This window comes from Solenopsis invicta, chromosome 1 (assembly GCF_016802725.1).
Source record: "Solenopsis invicta isolate M01_SB chromosome 1, UNIL_Sinv_3.0, whole genome shotgun sequence".
Taxonomy (NCBI): Eukaryota; Metazoa; Arthropoda; class Insecta; order Hymenoptera; family Formicidae; genus Solenopsis; species Solenopsis invicta.
In genome coordinates this window covers 8,066,065-8,093,797 of record NC_052664.1, presented here as the reverse complement: position 1 = coordinate 8,093,797, position 27,733 = coordinate 8,066,065, and the positions used below count along the sequence as shown (strand labels likewise).

The 27,733-nt window shown below is 31.1% G+C and overlaps 1 long non-coding RNA gene and 2 pseudogenes across 1 annotated transcript; 2 read left to right on the top strand and 1 right to left on the bottom strand.

Moving 5' to 3' along the window:
• Positions 1-10,781: 10,781 nt before the first annotated feature.
• On the bottom strand, positions 10,782-13,831 carry LOC113003026 (annotated as a pseudogene).
• Positions 13,832-19,234: 5,403 nt separating this feature from the next.
• Positions 19,235-22,123, top strand: LOC120356806 (annotated as a pseudogene).
• A 1,155-nt stretch (positions 22,124-23,278) lies between these two features.
• LOC105203495 lies at positions 23,279-27,400 on the top strand. The gene is made up of 4 exons (XR_003269690.2): positions 23,279-25,159; positions 25,610-25,819; positions 25,965-26,355; positions 26,654-27,400. It is a non-coding gene; the product is annotated as an uncharacterized LOC105203495 (long non-coding RNA).
• Positions 27,401-27,733: the final 333 nt, after the last annotated feature.

Here is a 27,733-nt window from a genome sequence, read left to right as displayed (position 1 = left end):
CGTTAATTTGATTTAAATGCTCGCGACTAAATGCACTGATTGCACTGATAGATGCTGACGCGTGCACTATTCCTCTCAATACTTTCGAAATCTTCGCTCGACGAAGTTTAGTCTTATAAAATATAATTCACTCGCGTCGCTCACTGAATCTGAGGCTGCAATTCTCTCGTCGAGAGCGCGAACCCCAGAGCAATTGTTTAGCAAAGGAAATTCGGAGAAAGCAAATTTTCGCAGGAGATAGCCACATTGACCCGTGTTTGCTTATTGTATTTTGGTAACGTCGATTTGAACAAACAACGGATAGTACCGGTTAAATCACTGTTTAGAAAATCCCGACTTTTCTTTACTTATACATACTAAGAGCACGAAAAAACTTATTTGCTTCGAATACAATGATGTTATGATGGATCGTTACAGTCGAAGCTTCTCGACTTATTATTCTCATGCAAATTAACAAGACAGAATACTCAAGAAGATATACAATAATTAGAACAGATATAATTAGTTGAAAAAATATATAATAGTTGTAAAAGATATGTTAATTTAAAAATAAATAATAATTCAAGTAAAAATACAGTAAAAACCTATAACTATTACAATCTCAAACAATGATGTATATGTTAATTTAGGAAACATCGTCATATAAGCATAAATATGTATTCAATTATTTAAATAATAATGATTCACAATTAGAGCTATTATACTGTTTATTGATTTAAAAAATATCTTAGAAATGACTTACTTCAATTTTATTATTACTAATTTTAATGTTATTTATTCTCACTAAAACTGAATTATTTGTTGTTTTAAAAAAAGAGCTGCAATTATTCAACAAATACATTAACCCATTAAATAACCTCATAGCCAGACCAGCAAAGTTAGACAAAAAATGACAATTGTAAATAGGACAGGATCATGAGAAAACATTGCATAAGAAACACTATTTAAAAATCAATTTTTTGGCTAATTGTTATAAACAAATTATTAAAAAGTGACTATATTATTTTTTTGCATATTTTCAAAATATGAATGATTTAAGAAAGAGTCATATATGTTTTTTTAATAATTTTTTTGTTAAATTCGATTGGCGCAATAAATTTTTCTCTATAATTAATTTTAAATAATATGTTTATAAAAATTAGTTGCAAATTTACTTTTGAACACGCTCTTTATGTCAATGTTTTTTTACGGTTCTATTTCTAATTATTATTTTTTGTCTGTTTTTGATAATCTGGTTATAGACTGGAACAAGTTTTAATTATTTATATAGTTTATTATTTTTTTGTGTGTGTATAAAACAGAAATGATTTAAAAAAGAATTATATTAATCTCCGGACAGCCTAAAATGTTTCTAAATCCCAATATCAGGACACAACTTGTCCCAATGTCCGAACACAATGTAACAATCACTTTGATGATATTAAAAATATATGTATATAAAAAAATGAAAACAATAATAAATCTAATAAATTAATCTTTATTTAAGTGTAAATACAATATATTGTTAGTAAAATTATATAATACTGCATAATTTTTTAAATTTCATTTCTTTGTATTAAGAAAGTTTATTTTTGCTAAGTACTTTTTGAGCTTTGAGGCTTGAAAACTACAGTCTACTGTAACTTTTAAATGTCACATAACTAGGAAAGTACTTAATAAAAAATAATTTATTTATAGTGTTTTAAAAAATTCTCAAAATTGACTACAAAAAATAAAAGATATAGAATATTAAAGTATTGGTAGTTCTCTAATTAAGAGGTATCGATAATTCTCTAACATTTTATATCTTTGCATTTTCTTGTAGTCGACTTTGAGAATTTTCAAAACAATATAAAAAAATTATTTTTTATTAAGTATTTTTTGGGTTGTGACGCTTGAAAGTTATAGTACATTGTAGCTTTCATGCCTCACAACTTGGAAAGTACTTAACGAAAATAAACTTATAGACCAGTGCCATTAATATTGTTTGACGAAAAAATTAATAACAGGACGGCTTTTGGTGGCAATGGTAGATAATTTTGCACTGATTACGGGAAAAAAAATGCAATTTGATCAGATGTATTTTATGGTGTTCTGGGATGACTTTTAGGGGTGGCAAGCGGTTTTATGTGATTTCCGCCAAAAGTTGACCTCGGATCAAAAAGTGTTCTAAGAAAAAGTTGTAGCTATTAAAAAGATCTAAAACTTTTATATACATCATTTTTCACATAACCTCAAAATTTTCGAGAAAAATTTGAAAAACTGTATTTTTCGTTTTTATTTTTTTTTCTTGTACAAAAAAAAATTTCTTTCACCAAATTTGGTGGAAACTTACCTTTTCATGTCCCAAATAAGTTGTAATTTGTTGGAATAAAAATATTTAATTTTCAAAGTTTTGTTGACGTAAAACCGAAAAATTACTCCTTACTTTAATCGAAAAATCTCGTGTTAAAATTTTAGATTTTAGATTTTTTCAGGGGGGGATTTTATTCGTTGAAATGTCTATTTTCAGATGGTTAAAAAAAATTAAACCTCACTTTGCACAAAATTGCCAGAAATTGCGAAAAACTGAAAAAACGTGTTTTCAAAAAGTAATATTTTCAGTTATTGCTTGAAATGTGATATTATTTATTAAAATTTTTAGTTGAAATGTATAAAAATAGTATCATTTAATGTTGCATTGATAAATAAAGTAATTGCAAATTGTTGAAGAAAGAGATGTGAAAAAAATAAGGTTTTGACTGGTTTCAGTCAGAAAAAAATGATTACTGCAATATCTTCATTATAAAAATCTAAATTTATTGACATTGTTGGATGTAGAGATATTATTAACATTGATTTTAAAATATTATTTCAACACAGAAAAGAAATTTCAGGAAATGCCCATGGAAATTATAAATAAATTTTTTTCATTAACCGACGCTAATAATAATTATAATTAAATTTATCAGGTGTCACACAAATTTTCTCTTTTTCGCTGGAAGTTCTTCGTCGTCAGATTGTATAAAACTTGCGGATTCGGTTGGACCTTCATTGATGTTATCGTTTTCTTCAATTTCGATGTTCCGTCTAAAAACTGGTTCTTCGTCGATAGCTTCTTCTGAGTCGCTTATTTCCTGAATATTTTATTGTTCCATATTGCAGCATTTCTCGGAAGCGTGGCAGTTTAAACACAAATTTGTGCATTTCAATCCCTGTTTGCGACATCCACATTTTTTGCTATTACATCTGATTTTACAGTTGCAGCAAATAGTTTTCTGTAATATTTCCGGAATCAATTCTTGTTCTGTGAATATAGGCATAATTCCATCTTGAAATTTTTGCCAGCCCCAATCCGTTGTGGTTAGTGTGTTACCGAGCCAAGTCTGAAGTTGATAATATGCCCGGTAACAATATTGTTTCACAGCGTCTTCACTTGGTGGAAGTTTTTCTAATTTAAATGATGACTTCACTGTTGCTGCTTGATAGTTACAGAATCTCATTTGTTTAAAATGGCATTTTCTTGTTTGCATTTATAAATTGCCTTGATTAGTTGTAAACCGTTTTTGGAGATGTCTTTTTTGTCTGCGTCTCTGTTATAAAAAATGCTGGCCAATGATGATAAATTTTGATCGGACAATAGTGATTTCACTGTTGTTTTTTTTCCTTTTTCAGCAAATGCAGAAGTTGTATCGCAACCAGAAAAACAATGTAAAAATGCAACAAAATTTGTTAATGATTTGTGTTTGAAACTGTTTGAGGTGTAAAAAGAATCTTTGACATTACCGGAACCTGGCTTGTGAAAATAAATGGTACTATTCTTTGAACTTAATTGAACTTTAGAAGAACAAGAAGATCAATATCTTGTCCCACAACTATGACGGTCTTCGCATTGTCCTTAGAAACTTGTATCGAGGTTTTAATTATGTCAGCATCTTCTTTAGCTTGTTGGCAGAAAAATCCTTCCGATGTTAATTTTTTCAGTACAGTTTTTATCATTTTATCCTTGTTTTTTTCATTAGATAGAAACTTTTGTTGTGAAAACGGTATTTTTGTATGATGTTGGTAATGGAATTTTGAAATTTTTTTCACAGACTTTCTTCGAATACGCTCCGCTTGTTTTGTTAAATTAGTAGCTGTTGTCCCAGTAGTGGTATTTTCAACTTCAGAATAAGCATCGAAAATGATGAAATTGTTGGCTGCATAATTGTATCGTACGTAGTGCACATATTTGCTGACAATCTTTTCCACGATATCATTTTTCTGCCAAATAACTTTGTGCAGTAAGAAGCCACCATCCACGACATGCACGACATTGTTGGAAAGTGGTGAGGTATTGATGCTGTGAAATTCATCGTAAAGTTGAGCTTTTACATTTTTTCTAAGGCCATGCTCTGTGAAAAGTGATAGTGGTAATGGGGCAAGCTCGTATTGCAAATAACATTCCATATCTTCCTTACTGTTGATGTTTAATGATATTCGTTGAAAGAGCAACAATGGATCGATTGCTATAGTTTCTCCATGCAACAGAAGACTGGACTGTTTTTAGGGATAAAACTTTATTTTTTTTTTTTTTAATTTAACACTGCCAAAACTATTTCCGACGATGGACTTCAAAGATTTTACCCCTGCTTGATACGCTTTGTGACAATTAACTGCATTATTGCCAACAATTCCAGAAAAATTGATGTTATCTTATCAGTCTCCGGAAATGGGTCATATCTGTTAAAAAATGACTAATTTCTCAAGATCAGCCACATCACTTTTTATACGATATTCCTTGGAATCTACGTGTTGCTCGGTAGTTGCAAAGAAAACACTACAAAAATCCTCCATTTTATTACAAACCTCAACAAGAATAACCATCGTTAAAATAAATTTTACTAAAACGCTTTCGGATAAGCCACGACCGTGAGTAAGTCCTCTCTGGGTTTTCATAGATCTCATCAGAAATTGTTTGATCGTCATATCTGACCAAACCCCACACCAGAACTTGTGAGTACCTCTAATAGTAAAAAATCCGTCAAACGTGAATCGCGTGAATTCATAATCATCGTTGATTGTTTCTTTGAGTTTGCGCACATCTTGAAGATACAGATGAGCAGATTTCGCATACAAAAAGTGTCCATTTGCATGGAAATAAGGAATCATTCTCTGTACGCATGTTAAATGTAATTCCCAGTTGCCGGAACACTCAGCACGTATAAAATCACGAACTATTGAGATCATTTCCCAATACTGAATCCACAGTTGTGAGGTAGGGCCTCTCTTTCTCAAGGATTGAAGTTGTTTTATAAATTTTTGTTTTATCCGTTTAAAATCTCTCATCTAATAACTTTTGTGCGCACTCTTCAGTTCCTAAGTCCATTAGAAGCGCATCCAATACAACTTTTTCTGTGTCTGTGAAATCCATCGATAAAAAAATTATTTTTGTCAATGCAAGTTGTACAAGAAAATGCCCTCTGATAGCTCTTGAATATGCATGACCAGAAAGAGCTTTATCCACCGAATTTTCCGCGTATATCTCACAAAAAGCCTCTTTCAGTCCACTGCCATCCAGATGAATCCCACTCCTCCGAGGAACGACATTACTAAATGAAATCCACCAAGTCTTACTTTGATTTTTGACAGATTATATGGATCATTTTGTGGATCAACTGGCCAGTATTTCGCGAGCTTTTTGATATAGTGGTTGGTCAAAAGTGACGAATCCAATCTTTTGTTCTTGTTTTTGGCAATATTTATATGCTTCCACCAATGAAGTGAAAATTGTGTCATAATCGTTCGGTGGATTATTTATAATTGGAAGAGGAATAATTTTGGAAGCATGACAAGTCAAAGTTGAATGTGCTTTTTCCATAAATCCGTTCCATCCAAGTGATTGTTTATTACAAACTTTGGAATATAGTCACGTAAAATCCAACGACAAAGTTTCATAGTCGACGGTGTCACCATCCAAAATATCTTCTATTAACACTGCTTTCAAACCTTCAGAGTTTTTTTTTCAAAATGTTTTAGTTCAATGAATCCAGTTTTGCCAATATCTTCAGAAGATGGAATCCGCTTCAGTCTTGAAATACTTCTTTTGGAAGAAACCGTAGATGAAGGAGTTGCAGCCACAATTCCACCTATTGCGTGAAAAGTATTCTTGCCATCGATTGTACAAGTATTATGGTCTGCGTTGTCAAAACTGAATTGAATGTATGAGTCTGGTGAACAAGTGTGATTTGCAAGATCTTGAATACTCGAAGCTTCGAAACGCTATGTTTCTTTGTATGAAGCACACAATCCTACATTGGATAATAAGTTAATCAACTCCTTTGAAGCGTATTTTTTGTGGATTATCGATGATAAACCGAGTAAAATTGAAGATATATGAGAGCGGGGCCTTACAATGGATATGATGCAATGAGATATAGTCGCAATTTTTTTATTCATTTTAGAAATAGCACTTTTACTCTTCTGTTTATAACTTGCGCATATAATAGTTAGTAAACTCTTCAATGTACAAAGAATGTCCTTGAAAATATTATCTTCGTGGAAATCTGGAATTTCGTAGCTGCTGAGATCATACAGTTGAGAACGTATATCTTCTAATATGATTTTACCTGCCATTTCAACAATTCTGGCTTGTTCGTCATCTTTATTTTCCATTTTTCTTTCGTATCATTCTTTACAAAGTTTCTTACTGTACTATTTTTACACAAAATAAACATGTCTTTTTTAAAAATATGACAATCGATATCGTTCATAAAATTCTCTTTCAGTTTCTTCTTAATAGTTGTGTAGTCCGGAAGATTTCCTGAAAATCCTTCTTTAATTTTATTGAGTAAAAATTGACATTCACTTTCGTTGTTACGAATAATTAATAAGATACTCAATAAAATTTTTTGTGTTTTCACTTGCAGGACAACCAACGGATGTTGAAGTACTTTCTCTATAAAACTGAGACATACAAGCAGAATAATAACGCGCTTTAACTTCGATTAAATCAGGCACATATTTTAAACGAGCTACAATACTTTTACTGACGTCATCTAATTTCTTTTCGTCTTCAATTCTTTGTAGAATTTTCTGTCTTGTGTCGTGACTTTCGATAGATCGGATATCTTGTTTTGAACAATTATTGAAAGATCCACCGCAGAAGAAGCAATAAGTATGAAAATCAAATTTAAGCACTTCTTTTTGAATTGTTTTTTGATGGACAGATTTTCTCTGTTTCGAAGAGACATATGTAGATATTGCTCTATCGTTGATGTGCATAGTTTGACAACTTCGATGAACAAAAGCAGATGCTAATTTCTCGAATGTTTTGTATTTATTGTCAACTTTTTTCTTGCTACACTCCACTAAACGACCCAAAGCTTTTTCTTTTATTTCACGCATGTCCTTTTGCGTTGCATTGCCGCAAAGTATACAAACAGATGTCTCCATATTGATAATCTAAAAAGTCGTTATTAAAACAATGAATTCTTCTGTGTTTTATATACTGCGAAATCAAATTTGTACGTGTCAAACAAATGAATTTATTATTTTATGAAATTACTTTTAATATATTCACATATTCGAATATATATTAAAAAATATTTTTTACTCAAACGTTTTTCCAATTTATTGAACAAAAATGAAAACATTAAAAAATGTGTATATGATATTGAAAATCGTTACATTTATATATTCTAAGATTAATTTGATTTAATTCAAGTCAATTAAAAAAAAATTCATGACAGAATACTGTACAGGTATACATTTAACTATACTTTAAGAAAAACACTATACTTAAGAAAAACTTAAGAATTAACTATACTTAAGAATTAACTATACTTAAGAAAAACAAAAACAGAAAATTAAAAAAAACGTAATTATAAATTGTAATTGCAATGGACACTTCAAGAACATAATGTACAAATATTTTATATTTTAATCTAAAATAGCACTTTACCTTAAATATTTAGTTGATCTTAAATATATACAGTGCTAAGTCTCATTGCCAGTCCATAATAGTAATCATAACTGTCTGTGTAAATCCTGAAATTTTCACCACAAATATTTTATTAAAATATATCTCTCTCTGCAATTATAGTTGAAATGATATTTATTTTTAATTATTCGTTTGTAACAAATAGTTTGAATTTGAAATAATTGCGATAATTATAGTAACAATAAAATTTAAACAAATATCGTTTACCTAAAGATTTAACAACAACTATAAACATTTCATGGTTTGCAACGAACTTAAGCTATTAAATAAACCTTTCATTTTATTATATTTTTCATTCCAGTATATTAATAAATATAATAGAAAACATTCACCTGAAATACAAAAAACATTACTGTCAATCTGTATCATTGTATACATTTTAGGTTATAACGACAATTGTAACACGTATAGGAAAAATCATAATATATCTATTTTGGAGCAGATCAAAGATAACATTTTCGAATTTACCTTGCAATTTAGATTTCAAAAGTTTGTTGCAAAGCAACGAATTTTTTACGTTCCATTTGTTATTGAAGAAGTTTTTGTCTTAAAACACTCAGCCACATGTAAAAGATGCTGTTCACTGCTTTGCTCCTGGAATACTATAACTATGTAACGGTTCATAAGCTGCTCTGCGAGGTTGCCCCATTATAATCCAACGATCTGGCAACCACGCTATTATGATTCCGACGGATTTAACTTACTATAAATTACATATATACATTTTAATATCTTTGAATAAAAATTAAATTTGTTTAAAACAGTGAAATTTACTTGAATTCAATGGATTTAAAAATTATTTTGACATTTTGCATCCCATTCTTCAACAATTTGCAATTACTTTATTTATTAATGCAACATTAAATGATTCCATTTTTATACATTTCAACTAAAAATTTTAATAAATAATATCACATTTCAAGCAATAACTGAAAATATTACTTTTTGAAAACACGTTTTTTCAGTTTTTCGCAATTTCTGGCAATTTTGTGCAAAGTGAGATCTAATTTTTTTTAACCATCTGAAAATAGACATTTCAACGAACAAAATCCCCCCCTGAAAAAATCTAAAATTTTAACACGAGATTTTTCAATTGAAGTTAGGAGTAATTTCTCGGTTATACGTCAACAAAACTTTGAAAAATAAATATTTTTATTCCAACAAATTACAGCTTATTCGGGACATAAAAAGGTAAGTTTCCACCAAATTTGGTGAAAGAAATTTTTTTTGTCCGAGAAAAAAAATAAATATGAAAAACACAGTTTTTTAAATTTTTCTTGAAAATTTAGAGGTTATGTAAAAAATGATGTATACAAAAGTTTTAGATCGTTTTAATATCTACAACTTTTTCTTAGAACATTTTTTGATCCGAGGTCAACTTTTGGCGGAAATCACAAAAAACCGCTTGCCATCCCTAAAAGTCACCCCAGAACACCATAAAATACATCTGAACAAATTGCATTTTTTTTCCCGTAATCAGTGCAAAATTATTTATCAATTCCATCAAGAGCCGTCCTGTTATTAATTTTTTCCGTTTTTGGTCTCTTTAACAACTAATTGCACTGGTCTATTATTTGTAGTGTTTTGGAAAACTTTTGACACCAGCTACTAGATTTTGGAATCAATAGAATGTTCCATTTAAAAAAATTAATATGATTTTGATATGACCTTGCCGACGCTATCCAAGGTCAAACTGATAAGATTAGTAAATAGATTTCTTGAAACTCTACAATTTTTATCTGAAACACTTTTTTCTAAAATAGAATTAATTTTTTTAATTTCACATGACCTTTTTTAATGTCTTTGCATTATCAGAGATTTTGAAGTGTACAGAAATATGTAGATTATGTACTTTTACATATAAAACAACATGTACAGTATATTTAGTTTATAAAATCGAAAAAGAAAGTTTAATGATTTTTTTCTTTACAAAAGTATAAACTTTAAATTTTATTTTAATTTATAAATTTGTTAGCAATAGCATTTAGCAGTTTAAAAATTTAACTTGACATTCTTCTTGTAGAATTTTATTTTTGTAAGACAAAAGTCAATTAATTTATTTTTCTCCAGAAACAACACCAAATAAATTAATTGATTTTTGTCTCAAAAAAATGAAAAAAATATTCCAATTTCTACAAAAGAATGGTTTTCTTAATAACCCAACAACTGGAAAAACATTTTTACTTGAGTACATGATCAAGTACATGATCAACATGAACGATCCGCAAATCACTTACAAGAAGTTATTGAAGAATACTGCACCTTTATGTTGACCATTACATATACATAAGAAAGAAACAATGAAATTAGGTTTAAATGCTATTGCTAACAAATTTATAAATCAAAATATTTAGTATTTTTCAGAGTTTGTCAGGTTTGTAAAATTAATTTTTCAACAATTTTTATAACTATGTGTAGCAGGGACGGAGATTTCCTTATGGAGGATATGGAGTTTTACACACCCAAAGCTTCTGTGGGTGTGAAATTTCACATTTAGAATTCGGGATATTTAAAAAAAATATTTTAATTTTTGATAAATTTTAAGAATTTTTGGTTTGACAAAAAACATTTGATTATGGTACCCACGCTGCATGCTACCGCTTTGCTTACCCAAAGTTATAATACAAGATTAGATAGTATAAGAGCTAGCTTCTGCATGATATTAGGATAAAAAAAATAAAAGAAGAAGATTTATATTTGTAAAGAAAAAATATATGAAAAAAATTACATGTAGAAAAAAAAATATATAAAAAAGATATTTTGCATATACATGGTGTCAGATGAAGTTTGTCTGTGGTCTCGGTAGTTAATAGAGCGTCCCTGACGTGAAGGATTGCTTCGGTTTCTTTTAATCATTTGCTTTTATTCTGACCCAAAGTCCGCCATGTGCTCTAATCGTTATGCGATATTTAGGTAAAAAATTTTCTTTGCCGAGGACCGGTTCTAATTGAATCTTCCTCAGAATAGCGCTAATGATTGATTTCATTTGGAGCATGGCAAAATTGGATCCTAAAAAAGATACAAAAAAGGAACAATACATTTTTCATATGTATTTTATATTCTATTGAATATGAATTTGTTTTTCTTACCAATACAGTTGCGACGCCCACTGCTGAATGGTATGTAGGCAAATGGATGCCTTGTTTCGGAGTTTTCAGGGCTAAACCGCTCTGGTTTGAAATCGTGAGGATCAGGAAAATGATGAGGTAATCGATGCGTACAATATGGCATTAAAATTACGTTGCAACCGGCCGGTATTACATGTTCTCCTGTATAATATAAATAATAAAATGATAATAATTAGAAATTTAAAAAATGCAAATAAAATAAAATAATTATTGTGCAAAATTTTCTCCTTTGAATCTTACCTACTGTTATATCCTCCCCGAGTGTTCTCGCAAACAAAGGTACTGTAGGATATAATCTTAAAGATTCTTTAATGCACATTTCCAAGTTTTTCATCTTGGTGAGATCTTCCATAATTGGTGATCTTCTATCCTCACCAAAAATTTCATTTATTTCCTCAATACATTTTTTTTGCCATTTTAGATTTCTTGCCAAATAAAAGAGAGTAATTGCAGTAGACGTGGCGACTGATTCCTGGCCGGCCAACATAAAAGTACAGCATTCTTCAATAATTTCTTTTTTAGTTATTTGCGGATCGTTCTCTTTGATCATGTACTCGATCATGAACTCAAGTAAAGATGTTTTCCTTGAGTTATTGAAGAAATCGTTCTTTTGCAAATTTTCGTGCATTTCCTCCACTTTTTTAGAACAAAAGTCCATCAATTCATTTTGGTGTTGTTGCTCTGATTTGCTAGCTGCTGTCAATCGGTAAATCCAATTGATTAGCAACCATGGATGCGCAAATCTATACATGATCCTTAACTGTTTCTGTTTTTAAGACACTTGTTAGTAAGCGTTTACTGTAGTAATATCCAGTAAACACCAAGTTACATGTAATATAAATGTTGGTTGTAATTTTCCACTCAACAATGTACTGTTATATAACTCGTTATATAATAATTACATTGTTAAGTGGAAAATTACAACTAACATTTGTATTACATGTAACTTTGTATTTGCTGAGCAGTTTTCTAAAAGAAAAACACACTATCACAGAAAACTTACTTTCTAAATTTATCCTCTTCGTCATTGTACGTTTGGCTTGCCGGGATGCCCAAAATCGTTTCTGAAATATTATTGTGTTAGATGATTCTACGAGCAAACGCTATGGCGCGACGTACTATTAATATAGTACGTTTCACACTTTTATTACGTGATATATTTATCTTCATTTTTGCGTACCTCTCACTATATCGTAGACCGAGTTGTTAACAAATGTAGTGATGTTTATATTTTCCCCATCTTTTTCGAGCAACTTGTCGACTAGGCGAATGGCGCACTCGCCAAACGTTTCGATAAAATTTTCCAACATAGCTGGACGGAATGCCGGTTGTAAGATTTTCCGATGTGCGTCCCATTTGTCGACATCTTGAGTAATAAGACCCTTACCCAGAAAATCGTCGAGCAGTTTGTAAAAAGATGCCTTTGCTCGGTGTTTCCGGTTTTTAAATATTATTTTGATATCCTCCGGCTCGATGAGCACAACGTGTGGCACAAACGTCAGCCAAATGCGAATAATGCGACCATAATTCTGATGCTCGTCTGTTATTCTTTCCAATACTAGGAAATCAAAGTTTTTTTTATATATGTTACATTACGTTACGAATAATTTATTACTTTCAATAAGATGGAAACCATTTTATTTACAGACCAATAGAATGTTTATAATCTCTTGCAAAAATAATATGTTTATAAGATGTTTGTTTAAGTGTGGATGTTTAATTAGAGTTTTGAAATTTTATTGATGTATTTAGGAGGTGGAAATTTAAACATAAAATTGTTTATGAGATTATCACGTGCGGCGTAGGAGGTGTGTCTTTTGTTGTTTTGTTTTTCAATGAAATTCAACAGGAGGCCGAGCGGATGTCTCCTTGTTGAGTTTCCTGGCGCGAGAGTTTGATAGCGAAAAGGGTGGGCGCAATTACTGCAGCCCAATTCAAAAATTTTCAATTGCTAATATCAAATTGCCAACTAACGTGGCAGCTCGCAGACAAATATCTCCGTTTTTTTTTTAATACTTTTCTTTCTCTTTCTCTCTCTTGTCCATACTCCACCAGTACGTTTATGAATATATATTTTTTCTCATTTTTTTCTTCTTATTACTACATACGTTGGAGCCCACTGTGATGGGTTTAAAGGAGGAAAAAGTTAGGGGAAAGGAGAATCCTCAGACAACAATTATAAAATCGTAAGAAACATTCAATACGATTTTACGCGTGGGATTTATCGACCCATCATTATTGGATTTGTTGAGAGGGAAATAGGGGAATTAATTAAGATTGTGGAAGGCAGTGAAGTAAATTATTGATTAATGTTATTAGTTAACAGAAGAAACAAATATATCTGTCGAACAAGATTTACTGGTGGGTATTTATATGCAATATAATATATTGTTACGGTTTAAAGACTTTACTTTGTGAATGTTTATTAAATACTTGTCTATTGAACATTGTATAAACAATTCTATGTTTAAATGATTGTCTCATAAACACTTCAATAAATATTTTTGCCATGGGTATGATAATTAATTAACAATATTTATGACAATTGCAATTATTATATAACTTACGATTTCCTTCAATAAACAGGTTTGCATTGCCAAGAATGGGCACCATTTTTGGCCCATTAAGAGTGAAAATAAACCTGATGATTCTGAAGTAATTCTTTTGATATAATGCGTGAAATATAGCCAAAATGATGGCTAAAAGGATAAGGTAGACCCACATTTCTGCTGATGTGTGTGATGCAATTCAACTAATAAGAAATAAACAAGAAATGTAATTTCTATATCAGTCAGTTTCTTATATGAAACAATTCTATGTTTAAATGATTATCTCATAAACACTTCAATAAATATTTAATAAATATACTATTTTTGCCATGAGTATGACAATTAATTAACAATATTTATAACAATTGCAATTATTATATAACTTACGATTTCCTTCAGTAAAGAGGTTTGCATTGCCAAGAATGGGCACCATTTTTGGCCCATTAAGAGTCTAAATAAACCTGATGATTCTGAAGTAATTCTTTTCATATAATGCGTGAAATATAGCCAAAATGATGGCTAAAAGGATAAGGTAGACCCACATTTCTGCTGATGTCTGTGATGCAATTCAACTAATAAGAAATAAATAAGAAATATAATTTCTATATCAGTCACTTTCATATATGAAACATTTCTATGTTTAAATGATTATCTCATAAACACTTCAATAAATATTTAATAAATATACTATTTTTGCCATGAATATGATAAATTAATAACAATATTTATAACAATTGCAATTATTATATAACTTACGATTTCTTTTAATAAAGAGGTTTGCATTGCCAAGAATGAGCACCATTTTTGGCCCAATAAGAGTGAAAATAAACCTGATGATTCTGTAGTAATTCTTTTGATATAATGCGTGAAATATAGCCAAAATGATAGCTAAAAGGATAAGGTAGACCCACATTTCTGCTGATGTGTGTGATGCAATTCAACTAATAAGAAATAAACATGAAATGTAATTTCTATATCAGTCAGTTTCTTATATGAAACAATTCTATGTTTAAATGATTATCTCATAAACACTTCAATAAATATTTAATAAATATACTATTTTTGCCATGAGTATGACAATTAATTAACAATATTTATAACAATTGCAATTATTATATAACTTACGATTTCCTTCAGTAAAGAGGTTTGCATTGCCAAGAATAGGCACCATTTTTGGCCCATTAAGAGTCTAAATAAACCTGATGATTCTGAAGTAATTCTTTTCATATAATGCGTGAAATATAGCCAAAATGATGGCTAAAAGGATAAGATAGACCCACATTTCTGCTGATGTGTGTGATGCAATTCTACTAATAAGAAATAAATAAGAAATATAATTTCTATATCTGTCAGTTTCATATATGAGATAATCATTTAAACATAGAATTGTTTCTTACCCTTTTAGAAATTTCTGTAGGAATTTTCAGGTACGTGTGACTGAAGCTTTATCCAGTTACCGTTTCTCAAATTTATTATACGAAACTGAAAATTTTAGAAACAGCAACTGCATAAAGCTTTAGTCACAGTACCTGAAATTTTTGTTACACTTTAGTAATTTTCAGTATTTGTAACTGAAAATTTTAATGGGTGTTACGTCCGCGGATTCGCGAGGGTTGCGATCCCGGGACGTAGATCTGCTTCGTTGGTTAGTTTTGGTGTTAAGGCAGCTGTCACCAGTCGCGGCTCCGAATCGTGTGATAACACGGCCGGATACGCGACAAATTCCTTGTATGGGAAATAGGAGGTATTGTAGGGAGATATATTATTAACTGATTTATGAGTAGGTTTAGAAAATGTAGTAGCGTTTTATTAACGCTACTGGAGGAGTAGCGTGCGTGCTCGAGCTTGGCGTGGGATTAAATGAATGACAGAGCGTGTAATAATTAAACTGAATATGTATATGTATTTTCGTGATTACGGAATAGTAGATGGTTACATATAGGGGCTGCTGGTAAAACGTCATCTTGCGAAAGAAGCGCTTTCTGCCGCCGGCGTACGCGCGGTGTGCCCTTCGTTTGCCCATAGGTGCTTCGAGCGAGGCATGGTAGATTTAAAATGGGTGAAGGATTGCCACGTTAATGCGTATTTGAACAGGTAACTTACCGATCTTAACGCGAGAGAGAGAGAGAACTCGGTATAGAAGATCTACGAAATTTAGTGAAATAGATTAGTGATCGAGTATATGTAACGAGTGACGAATCCGCTGGGTCGGAGTGGTCACCCGTTAGAACGCCTCCCTTAAAGGTGGGAATTATACGAGAAAAGAGGGGACGGTGAAAGCGTCGAGGAGTCGCGCTAGCGAATCTTCCTCGACGGGTTGGGAAGGGAAGAAGGACGGTGTCGAAGAGTCGCGTTAGCGAGTCTTCTTTGACGCCGCAGGAAAAAGAGAGAGAAAGGAGACGTCGAAGAGTCGCGTTAGCGAGTCTTCTTCGACGCCGTAGGAGAGTGAGGGAGGCAGAGAAACGAGTGAGGCCACACTCTAGCTAGTGCTAGCTGAGGTTCAACCCTCAGGATCTCTGGTGGAAAGGAGGGAGAGGAAAAGAGGCGATCCGACCGGGGCCACCCCAAAGACCAACGTCTTCGTCAGGAGTAAAACCCTCCCGTCGCTGAGATCGTACCTGGAGGTCTGAACGTTGGTGGTCGCCGATGGCAGCGAATCTCACTCGACCAACAAGACTGATCTGAATTTCGAGCTCCGATTTCGCTCCTTATATAGGCAAGGATATGGGCAAGAGGTGTCGCGAAACGATTCCTCAGGTTCGCGGAAAATTCGGAGCGATAGTTTTTCGTAACGTGTGGCCCTTAGAAGCCCGCCCCGTTCCGCGACCGCGCGGCTTGCGCCTATATCGCGCGAGCGCTTGTTGACTTCTCCGGGGACCGCGACTCGCGGGGGCACCGCATACCAAGCCCCGACGCGAAATCCAGTGCTCAGAAAATTAATAGAATTTAATAGAATGTATATTAGAATTGAGAGTGTGCGAGGCGATAGCGCCAAGCACATGCAATAGTTTTACGTATAAAAAGTTAAGGTTTAATTATCGTTCGTAGGAGATTAACTGATTCAAAATTATTTGGCATTTTTATTGGTCGTGATTTTAGAGTTGTTTCGATCGGAGTTGCATGGCGCAGCAGTGGGAAGCGTCCATGAGTGGATCACGTTTAAATAATTATAAATTTGCCATTCTTAATATTTCGTATTAAATTGGAAAGATGAATAGAATTCCAACGCGCGGAGCTTGACGGTATCAGAGGGGGCCGCGAGCCGAGGGGTCGGCGCGCACGATGTTTGTCTCGCGCCGATGGACGCTCGCGGGTGTTGCGCGTCGAGGGGGCGGCACGAGGTAGCCAAGCCGTATGAAATTTGAAATCGAGCGATATCGACTGATGCGGGATTTATCTAATTGATCGGAGGATGTTTCCGATTCTGATTAGGTTATTATTAGTACGGATGGCGCGGAAAAATAAAAATTTTCTCGCCAGACGTAACACTGGGTAAAAAAATTTATATCGGTTTATTAATTTTAATATATATGTAGTTTATAATGATATATCTTATATTCTATATATCTATATATAGAATATAAGATATATAATTATAAACTATAATATATATTAAAATTAATAAACCGATAAAAATGTTTTCTTATATATTTCTTATATTTCTTTATATATAATAAATCTTATATATCTAATATTATGTATATTATATATCTTGGCACCTAAATAGTAAGATAATATGAACTAAATATGTTATATGCCATGCAAGCCACTGAGTATACATATACGTATCAAACGTATATCAAAAACTGTTAGTTATGAAAAGTTGTTTTTGAATGTTCATTTAATGCAATGAGAATACTGTGTATAACATATGCACACTTAGTTGTTTGTTTAAACATACTTTATTCGTATTATATGTTTATTTATATGTCAAGATAAATATTATAAGCAATAATATATCAAAATTAATAAACCGAATAATAATATCATTATAATACTTAATCAAATCTTAAAATAATACTTAATCAAATCTTTAAAATAGAAAACTATATCACATACATCACATTTTATATAACATAATATCACATTTTCAGTAAAATTCTGAATAATGACACTTGTTTTTGCACACTGTATCATTCACTGCCACTTCTGGCCACTTCTCACCAATGAGAGATTGCAATGGATGTCTTCCTGCCGATCACTGAGTTGTACGCGGGAAAAAAACTGCGCAGAGTACGAGGTGTCATCAAAAAGTAAGGTGACTTTTTGAATTTTGCGCGCTCTGTACACTCTAATTTCAAAATTTTTTTTTGTGTGTTGGTACACTCGTCACGATCATATGTTCACAGTTTTGACTATATTGCATGTGTTGTTTTTATGTGAGAGGCATAAAGGTTAGACTCGTATTTGCGTGCTCGGCGATTTTTTGCTGTTGAAAATAATGGAGCAGAGAGTTTGTATTAATTTTTGTGTAAAAAATGGTATTAAGTGTTCAAAAACTCTTGAAATGTTGACAGTGGCGTACGGTGAGTCAACTTTGCGCAAAAAAAATGTTTATAAATGGTATAAGTTATTCCAAGAGGGCCGAGAAAATGTTAACGATAAACCTCGCTCTGGACGCCCCAGCACGTCAAAAACGGACAAAAATGTTCAGGAAGTGAAAGAAATTGTGTTGAAAAATCGTTGAATCACGATTAGAGAAATAGCTGATGATCTTAACATATCGTTTGGCTCATGCCAATCAATTTTAACGGATGTTTTGGGTATGACACGTGTGTCAGCGAAATTCGTCGTTACTAGTGAGTAGCTTTTTGGCCAAAAACAATACTATCATCATGCCTCAACCGCCGTATTCACCAGACTTGGCCCCTTGCAACTTTTACCTCTTCCCAAAATTAAAAAGGCCTATGAAAGAACTAAGATTTGCGACGATTGAGGAGATTAAGGCTGCGTCGCTGGAGGAGCTCAAGGCAATAGTACATTTCAGAAATGTTTGACGACTGAAAAAAGCGCTGGCACAAATGCATTGTATCAGAGGGGGATTATTTTGAAGGGGATAACATAATTTTGGGTAAATAAATGAATATTTTTTTATAAAAATGAAAAGTCACCTTAGCAGCAGTCACCCATCAGCAGAAATGTGGGTCTACCTTATCCTTTTAGCCATCATTTTGGCTATATTTCACGCATTATATGAAAAGAATTACTTCAGAATCATCAGGTTTATTTAGACTCTTAATGGGCCAAAAATGGTGCCCATTCTTGGCAATGCAAACCTCTTTACTGAAGGAAATCGTAAGTTATATAATAATTGCAATTGTTATAAATATTGTTAATTAATTGTCATACTCATGGCAAAAATAGTATATTTATTAAATATTTATTGAAGTGTTTATGAGATAATCATTTAAACATAGAATTGTTTCATATAAGAAACTGACTGATATAGAAATTACATTTCTTGTTTATTTCTTATTAGTTGAATTGCATCACACACATCAGCAGAAATATGGGTCTACCTTATCCTTTTAGCCATCATTTTGGCTATATTTCACGCATTATATCAAAAGAATTACTTCAGAATCATCAGGTTTATTTTCACTCTTAATGGACCAAAAATGGTGCCCATTCTTGGCAATGCAAACCTGTTTATTGAAGGAAATCGTAAGTTATATAATAATTGCAATTGTCATAAATATTGTTAATTAATTATCATACCCATGGCAAAAATATTTATTGAAGTGTTTATGAGACAATCATTTAAACATAGAATTGTTTATACAATGTTCAATAGACAAGTATTTAATAAACATTCACAAAGTAAAGTCTTTAAACCGTAACAATATATTATATTGCATATAAATACCCACCAGTAAATCTTGTTCGACAGATATATTTGTTTCTTCTGTTAACTAATAACATTAATCAATAATTTACTTCACTGCCTTCCACAATCTTAATTAATTCCCCTATTTCCCTCTCAACAAATCCAATAATGATGGGTCGATAAATCCCACGCGTAAAATCGTATTGAATGTTTCTTACGATTTTATAATTGTTGTCTGAGGATTCTCCTTTCCCCTAACTTTTTCCTCCTTTAAACACATCACAGTGGGCTCCAACGTATGTAGTAATAAGAAGAAAAAAATGAGAAAAAATATATATTCATAAACGTACTGGTGGAGTATGGACAAGAGAGAGAAAGAGAAAGAAAAGTATTAAAAAAAAAAACGGAGATATTTGTCTGCGAGCTGCCACGTTAGTTGGCAATTTGATATTAGCAATTGAAAATTTTTGAATTGGGCTGCAGTAATTGCGCCCACCCTTTTCGCTATCAAACTCTCGCGCCAGGAAACTCAACAAGGAGACATCCGCTCGGCCTCCTGTTGAATTTCATTGAAAAACAAAACAACAAACGACACACCTCCTACGCCGCACGTGATAATCTCATAAACAATTTTATGTTTAAATTTCCACCTCCTAAATACATCAATAAAATTTCAAAACTCTAATTAAACATCCACACTTAAACAAACATCTTATAAACATATTATTTTTGCAAGAGATTATAAACATTCTATTGGTCTGTAAATAAAATGGTTTCCATCTTATTGAAAGTAATAAATTATTCGTAACGTAATGTAACATATATAAAAAAAACTTTGATTTCCTAGTATTGGAAAGAATAACAGACGAGCATCAGAATTATGGTCGCATTATTCGCATTTGGCTGACGTTTGTGCCACACGTTGTGCTCATCGAGCCGGAGGATATCAAAATAATATTTAAAAACCGGAAACACCGAGCAAAGGCATCTTTTTACAAACTGCTCGACGATTTTCTGGGTAAGGGTCTTATTACTCAAGATGTCGACAAATGGGACGCACATCGGAAAATCTTACAACCGGCATTCCGTCCAGCTATGTTGGAAAATTTTATCGAAACGTTTGGCGAGTGCGCCATTCGCCTAGTCGACAAGTTGCTCGAAAAAGATGGGGAAAATATAAACATCACTACATTTGTTAACAACTCGGTCTACGATATAGTGAGAGGTACGCAAAAATGAAGATAAATATATCACGTAATAAAAGTGTGAAACGTACTATATTAATAGTACGTCGCGCCATAGCGTTTGCTCGTAGAATCATCTAATACAATAATATTTCAGAAACGATTTTGGGCATCCCGGCAAGCCAAACGTACAATGACGAAGAGGATAAATTTAGAAAGTAAGTTTTCTGTGATAGTGTGTTTTTCTTTTAGAAAACTGCTCAGCAAATACAAAGTTACATGTAATACAAATGTTAGTTGTAATTTTCCACTTAACAATGTAATTATTATATAACGAGTTATATAACAGTACATTGTTGAGTGGAAAATTACAACCAACATTTATATTACATGTAACTTGGTGTTTACTGGATATTACTACAGTAAACGCTTACTAACAAGTGTCTTAAAAACAGAAACAGTTAAGGATCATGTATAGATTTGCGCATCCATGGTTGCTAATCAATTGGATTTACCGATTGACAGCAGCTAGCAAATCAGAGCAACAACACCAAAATGAATTGATGGACTTTTGTTCTAAAAAAGTGGAGGAAATGCACGAAAATTTGCAAAAGAACGATTTCTTCAATAACTCAAGGAAAACATCTTTACTTGAGTTCATGATCGAGTACATGATCAAAGAGAACGATCCGCAAATAACTAAAAAAGAAATTATTGAAGAATGCTGTACTTTTATGTTGGCCGGCCAGGAATCAGTCGCCACGTCTACTGCAATTACTCTCTTTTATTTGGCAAGAAATCTAAAATGGCAAAAAAAATGTATTGAGGAAATAAATGAAATTTTTGGTGAGGATAGAAGATCACCAATTATGGAAGATCTCACCAAGATGAAAAACTTGGAAATGTGCATTAAAGAATCTTTAAGATTATATCCTACAGTACCTTTGTTTGCGAGAACTCGGGGAGGATATAACAGTAGGTAAGATTCAAAGGAGAAAATTTTGCACAATAATTATTTTATTTTATTTGCATTTTTTAAATTTCTAATTATTATCATTTTATTATTTATATTATACAGGAGAACATGTAATACCGGCCGGTTGCAACGTAATTTTAATGCCATATTGTACGCATCGATTACCTCATCATTTTCCTGATCCTCACGATATCAAACCAGAGCGGTTTAGCCCAAGCTCCGCACATCCATTTGCCTACATACCATTCAGCAGTGGGCGTCGCAACTGTATTGGTAAGAAAAACAAATTCATATTCAATAGAATATAAAATACATATGAAAAATGTATTGTTCCTTTTTTGTATCTTTTTTAGGATCCAATTTTGCCATGCTCCAAATGAAATCAATCATTAGCGCTATTCTGAGGAAGATTCAATTAGAACCGGTCCTCGGCAAAGAAAATTTTTTACCTAAATATCGCATAACGATTAGAGCACATGGCGGACTTTGGGTCAGAATAAAAGCAAATGATTAAAAGAAACCGAAGCAATCCTTCACGTCAGGGACGCTCTATTAACTACCGAGACCACAGGCAAACTTCATCTGACACCATGTATATGCAAAATATCTTTTTTATATATATTTTTTTCTACATGTAATTTTTTTCATATATTTTTTCTTTACAAATATAAATCTTCTTCTTTTATTTTTTTTATCCTAATATCATGCAGAAGCTAGCTCTTATACTATCTAATCTTGTATTATAACTTTGGGTAAGCAAAGCGGTAGCATGCAGCGTGGGTACCATAATCAAATGTTTTTTGTCAAACCAAAAATTCTTAAAATTTATCAAAAATTAAAATATTTTTTTTAAATATCCCGAATTCTGAATGTGAAATTTCACACCCACAGAAGCTTTGGGTGTGTAAAACTCCATATCCTCCATAAGGAAATCTCCGTCCCTGCTACACATAGTTATAAAAATTGTTAAAATTAATTTTACAAACCTGACAAACTCTGAAAAATACTAAATATTTTGATTTATAAATTTGTTAGCAATAGCATTTAAACCTAATTTCATTGTTTCTTTCTTATGTTATGTAATGGTCAACATAAAGGTGCAGTATTCTTCAATAACTTCTTGTAAGTGATTTGCGGATCGTTCATGTTGATCATGTACTTGATCATGTACTCAAGTAAAAATGTTTTTCCAGTTGTTGGGTTATTAAGAAAACCATTCTTTTGTAGAAATTGGAATATTTTTTTCATTTTTTTGAGACAAAAATCAATTAATTTATTTGGTGTTGTTTCTGGAGAAAAATAAATTAATTGACTTTTGTCTTACAAAAATAAAATTCTACAAGAAGAATGTCAAGTTAAATTTTTAAACTGCTAAATGCTATTGCTAACAAATTTATAAATCAAAATAAAATTTAAAGTTTATACTTTTGTAAAGAAAAAAATCATTAAACTTTCTTTTTCGATTTTATAAACTAAATATACTGTACATGTTGTTTTATATGTAAAAGTACATAATCTACATATTTCTGTACACTTCAAAATCTCTGATAATGCAAAGACATTAAAAAAGGTCATGTGAAATTAAAAAAATTAATTCTATTCAATACTTTTTATGTATAAATATTACTTTTAAATAAATTTTAATATTAATAATAAATTTAATTTAATTATATTAAGTTTGTATGTATTATTTGTACTATAATAAATAATTTTTAAATAAAATATAAATTCTTGATTGTTAGCTTGAAACATATGACGGACTAATAATAAATTATTTATTGCCGTTTTATTATTTATAAAATTTTGTAAAATTTTCGTGATTATCTTTCTCAAGCGAGATTTGTTTCTGACAGAAATCTTGCAACTAAATTCTGGCCATAAGATCATTTTTATTAATTTGCCCACCTCCAAGAGAGATAAAAAGAGAGAGAAAGAGAGAAAGAGAGAGAGAGAGAAAAGATAAGAAAAAGAATAAAATAAGGATGAGAAAGAGTGGAGGTATATTATTCTTTCTTTCTGGATTTTTTATATTCGCCTTATAACCAGATTGTGATTAAAGGATTCCTATCCAGACAGCACACAATATTTATGATAAATATTTATAAATATTTATTACTATTTACTTTTTATATATTATATAATTATTTTATAGATATTTTATACATTTACACAAAAGAAAAAAATCACAAAATTTTTATTCAAAATGTTATTAAAATATTGTATTTTATACAATATAGAGGAGAGGAAGGTAAGATGACGACCTTAGGGTTTGTGAATTTTTGCTAATTTCTGTGATAATGTAAAAATAACAATCTATTTTTTTTAGATTCGCTAAAATCTTGTTTATCATCAATAAAAATTAGAAATTGTTAAATAAACTAAAATTTTTTTTAATTTAAATTATTGTAGAACATGTCAATTTTGTCATCTTGCTTCCATATGCGGGTAAGATAACTTTTAATACCAAATAAGATAAAAAAACAGTCAAATAAAGTTAAAAATGTACTTTTATAAGTAACAAAGATTTATTACAACATAATAATCTTACACTATTTTGATATTACAATGTAGTTAAAGAAAAACGTAAATGAAACAAAAAATATTTATGTAATCTGCAAAAATAAAATTATTAAAAAGGAGATATACATTACAATATATATTGCGATTAAAATTACGTTATATATCGTCAGAATGTTATTAAGATCGAAGAAACCAATGCATTATCTTGCCTATGCACAACTTTTGTCATCTTATCCTCAGTTGCCGTGTTTACTTATTTATGAAGTATAAAATATTACAATATAAAAGTTAAAAAATATAAATATTTTATTGTATACGTTTTTAGCTATACAATATTGTGATTTTATAGAGAGAATAAAAATATTTATTATAATTATTTTATTCCTTATAAACAAACACTAAAAAGTTACGAATAGGTGTTTCTAAAACACATTTCTTATTATATTATCTCATGGACAGATTGAAATCAAACTATCACAGGTTATTCGTTACCATTTAAAATTTCTAATAAATTAAGCATCAAAATATTTCTGAAAAATATTCCAATTCGCATAAAATTGGTGAGAAAAAGTTTTTAGATTTTTGTAGGAGCAAATGTCACAGATCCATCACGGTGGACGCACATCACGGCTGCATCTTGTCTTCCTGAGAGAAGCCTGAAAGAGCGACCATCTACGCCTTTTTTGTGTGATCTTTTTGTTATATTTTTTGTTATTAAATAATGCATTTTTACAAATACATATACATATACTATACATTCTTACAAATACATATACAATGGACTATTAACTTTACATTAAAGTAATTGCAAATTTTTGCTTCTTTTTCTTTATAGGTGAATGTCGATTTAAAAGCAGACAGGATGCAAACTTGACAAAGCGTGTATAAGCATATGTCATCGCCTATTGGAACTAATTGTGAGAGTAATATCACTATTAGTTGCCTTTGTCAGATGACCAGCAGTATCTCAACAAACCATCAGAGATTTAACTTTCCCAGCGCGACCACTTTAGCGTTAAAAATTTGAAATAGACAAGTAAGTGTTTATACACAAGTAGTGTTTATACACTAATATTTTTTACTCAGTTCCTCTTTTGATAAATTTTGACAGCTTGTTTTTGATAAGTTTCTACTAGTTAACTACCCTATCTTCTTGTATTTAGTCGTATTAAATTTTCTAAATTAACAAAATAAAATGTTACTTATCAATTAATCACATGATTAATGATCTTAATGCTTATTTTAAAATAACATAATAAATATCCTCATTTTAAATAGAAAAGAAATTATAACAAAGATGTACTATTTGCATAAAAGATATATTTTTTTCTTTTTTTTTATACTTTTTATGAAGTATAAAAGAATTGGATCTGCGTCGCTATAAATACATTAATAAAATAAACAAAAGAAGCATTATTAACTACCTAAACGACATACTTTTGTCTATGTTGGCTGAATTAATCACGTAACTCCTTATTATTTACAGTTCACAATTAAATTTGGAAGACGTAGTATCTTCGTATATAGAAAGAATAAGAGAGATCTAGTCAATACTTAATTATGTAGTTGCGGAACGTTTTGATGAAGCTTTCAAAAAAGCGAGAAATCGCGACGAACTATCAAAATTTCAAAACGTTTTGTCCGTGGAGCTTTTAGCCAAGAAGAAACCATTGTTTTGCAACCTTTTACTACTAAGGTAACAATTGATTCTTATTTTATTTATATCTTAATTTCATTAGAGGTGATAACTCAAACGAACTAAGTTTTCACATTTTTTGTTATCTATTAACATAATTATGTGATTGTAATTCAAAGATACTATTTGTATTATTAATTTGCAGGATTGTGACGCAGTCAAAAGCGTTTAGCTGACGGCTGGTCTAGTTGTGCGTAAGAACACTGTCATTGACTCTTGTTACACGGAACTATTAATCGGCTTTAGTAACATACGTAGTTATGAAATTGGTTAATCTTCTTCATTAGTATTCTTCTGAAGAACGGAATAACTGTAATTGGTCAGTTTCCTAACTACGGATGTTATTAAACCCGATTAAAAGTGCTGTGCATCAGGGGTTGATTGACTAAAGGAATTGAATTGATAAAGACGCAGAAGTTATAAAACTAATATGATCTAGTGGAGCCATACCTCTGGCATTCAAAATTATTTCTGAAGTGGCAATGTGGTTGGAAAGCAGTAATTGTCTATTCAGTATTACGAAGGATCCTTATAAGGTACGTCATCATCGGCATCACAATATTCATTGAAAACTTTATTATCCAAACAGACATCTTTAAGATAATTATTAATTTTTCTTTATAATGAGCAGTTAAGTTATAAAACATGATATTTATGATAATGATAGATAAAATTATTGAATTTAATTTTATATATATTAACATATATTATAAATTATACATATAGTCGGATGTCTGCAATATTATAATTTAAATTGAAACGTATAACAGAAATCATAACAATTATGATTGAATCCTACAGAAACTTTATTTCATCATTATTATCCTCTTTTAGACATATAGTAAACGGTTCTTCTGGTGGTGAAGGTTGTATACAAGCAGCAGCTGGAGCACCATTCGGAATTGGCTGAGATATTGGTGGCTCTATTCGTATGCTGGCATTCTGCAACAGGATTTTTGACCATAAGCCAACTAAAGATGAGGAAGATTAAAGATTTAGATAACGCATTATTAATATGTTATGAAACACTTGTTATCACATTTTTATTATAAGAATTGTTTCGAATGATGGCCTAGGATTCCAGTGAACATAGTCACGACAAAGATCAATTACTCGCTATTAGACTAACGTGTAAATATGCGCAAGATTTATCGTTAATTCTTAAAATTATTGCGGATAAAAATATTTACTTATTAAAGTTAAATCAAAAGTGGACATTTCACAAATAAGGGCAAGTTAGTTTAATATTGAAATAAAAATATTTAATTATATATTTTTTCTTAAATTTAATCTTACTTCATGTATGCATCCTTTTGCGAGAAAATATCTAAAATAAATAGAGTTAATAATTTGTAATACAATAATCAAGAAACAATATTTCTATGTGACTCTAGATTTATTATATAGAAGACGACGGTGGTCAGCATCTAATTTCGCCAGTGGATCTAGAAATACAAGCCATTATGATATAACTCGTTCATGGCCTTCAATTATTCACTGATTTGATAACAAGCGTAAAACTATTATTGTTAATACATATTTTATCTATTAAAAGAAATAAATTGTTACTATATTATTTTATCACACTTATATTTTCTTCACATTCATTGTTTTTTTTTCTCAGCACCACTGATATGTTGAATAACATGAATTGCTTTGATAATATAAATATTTTTATAAAATAAGATAATTTTGTAATTTAATTAAATGTTTTTAATGAATGAGGCCCGATTGTGCGCAAATTAACAATCGGACACGGTCTCGATCGGACACGGTTTCGATCGGACACGGTCTCGATCGAACACGCCGAACCCAATTGCACACAATGTTTGCGCACGATTCATTTACATTTTTATATTTGTTTTAACTTTGCATATTACTTTTTTTAAAATAAAAATATATATTTTTGAAGCA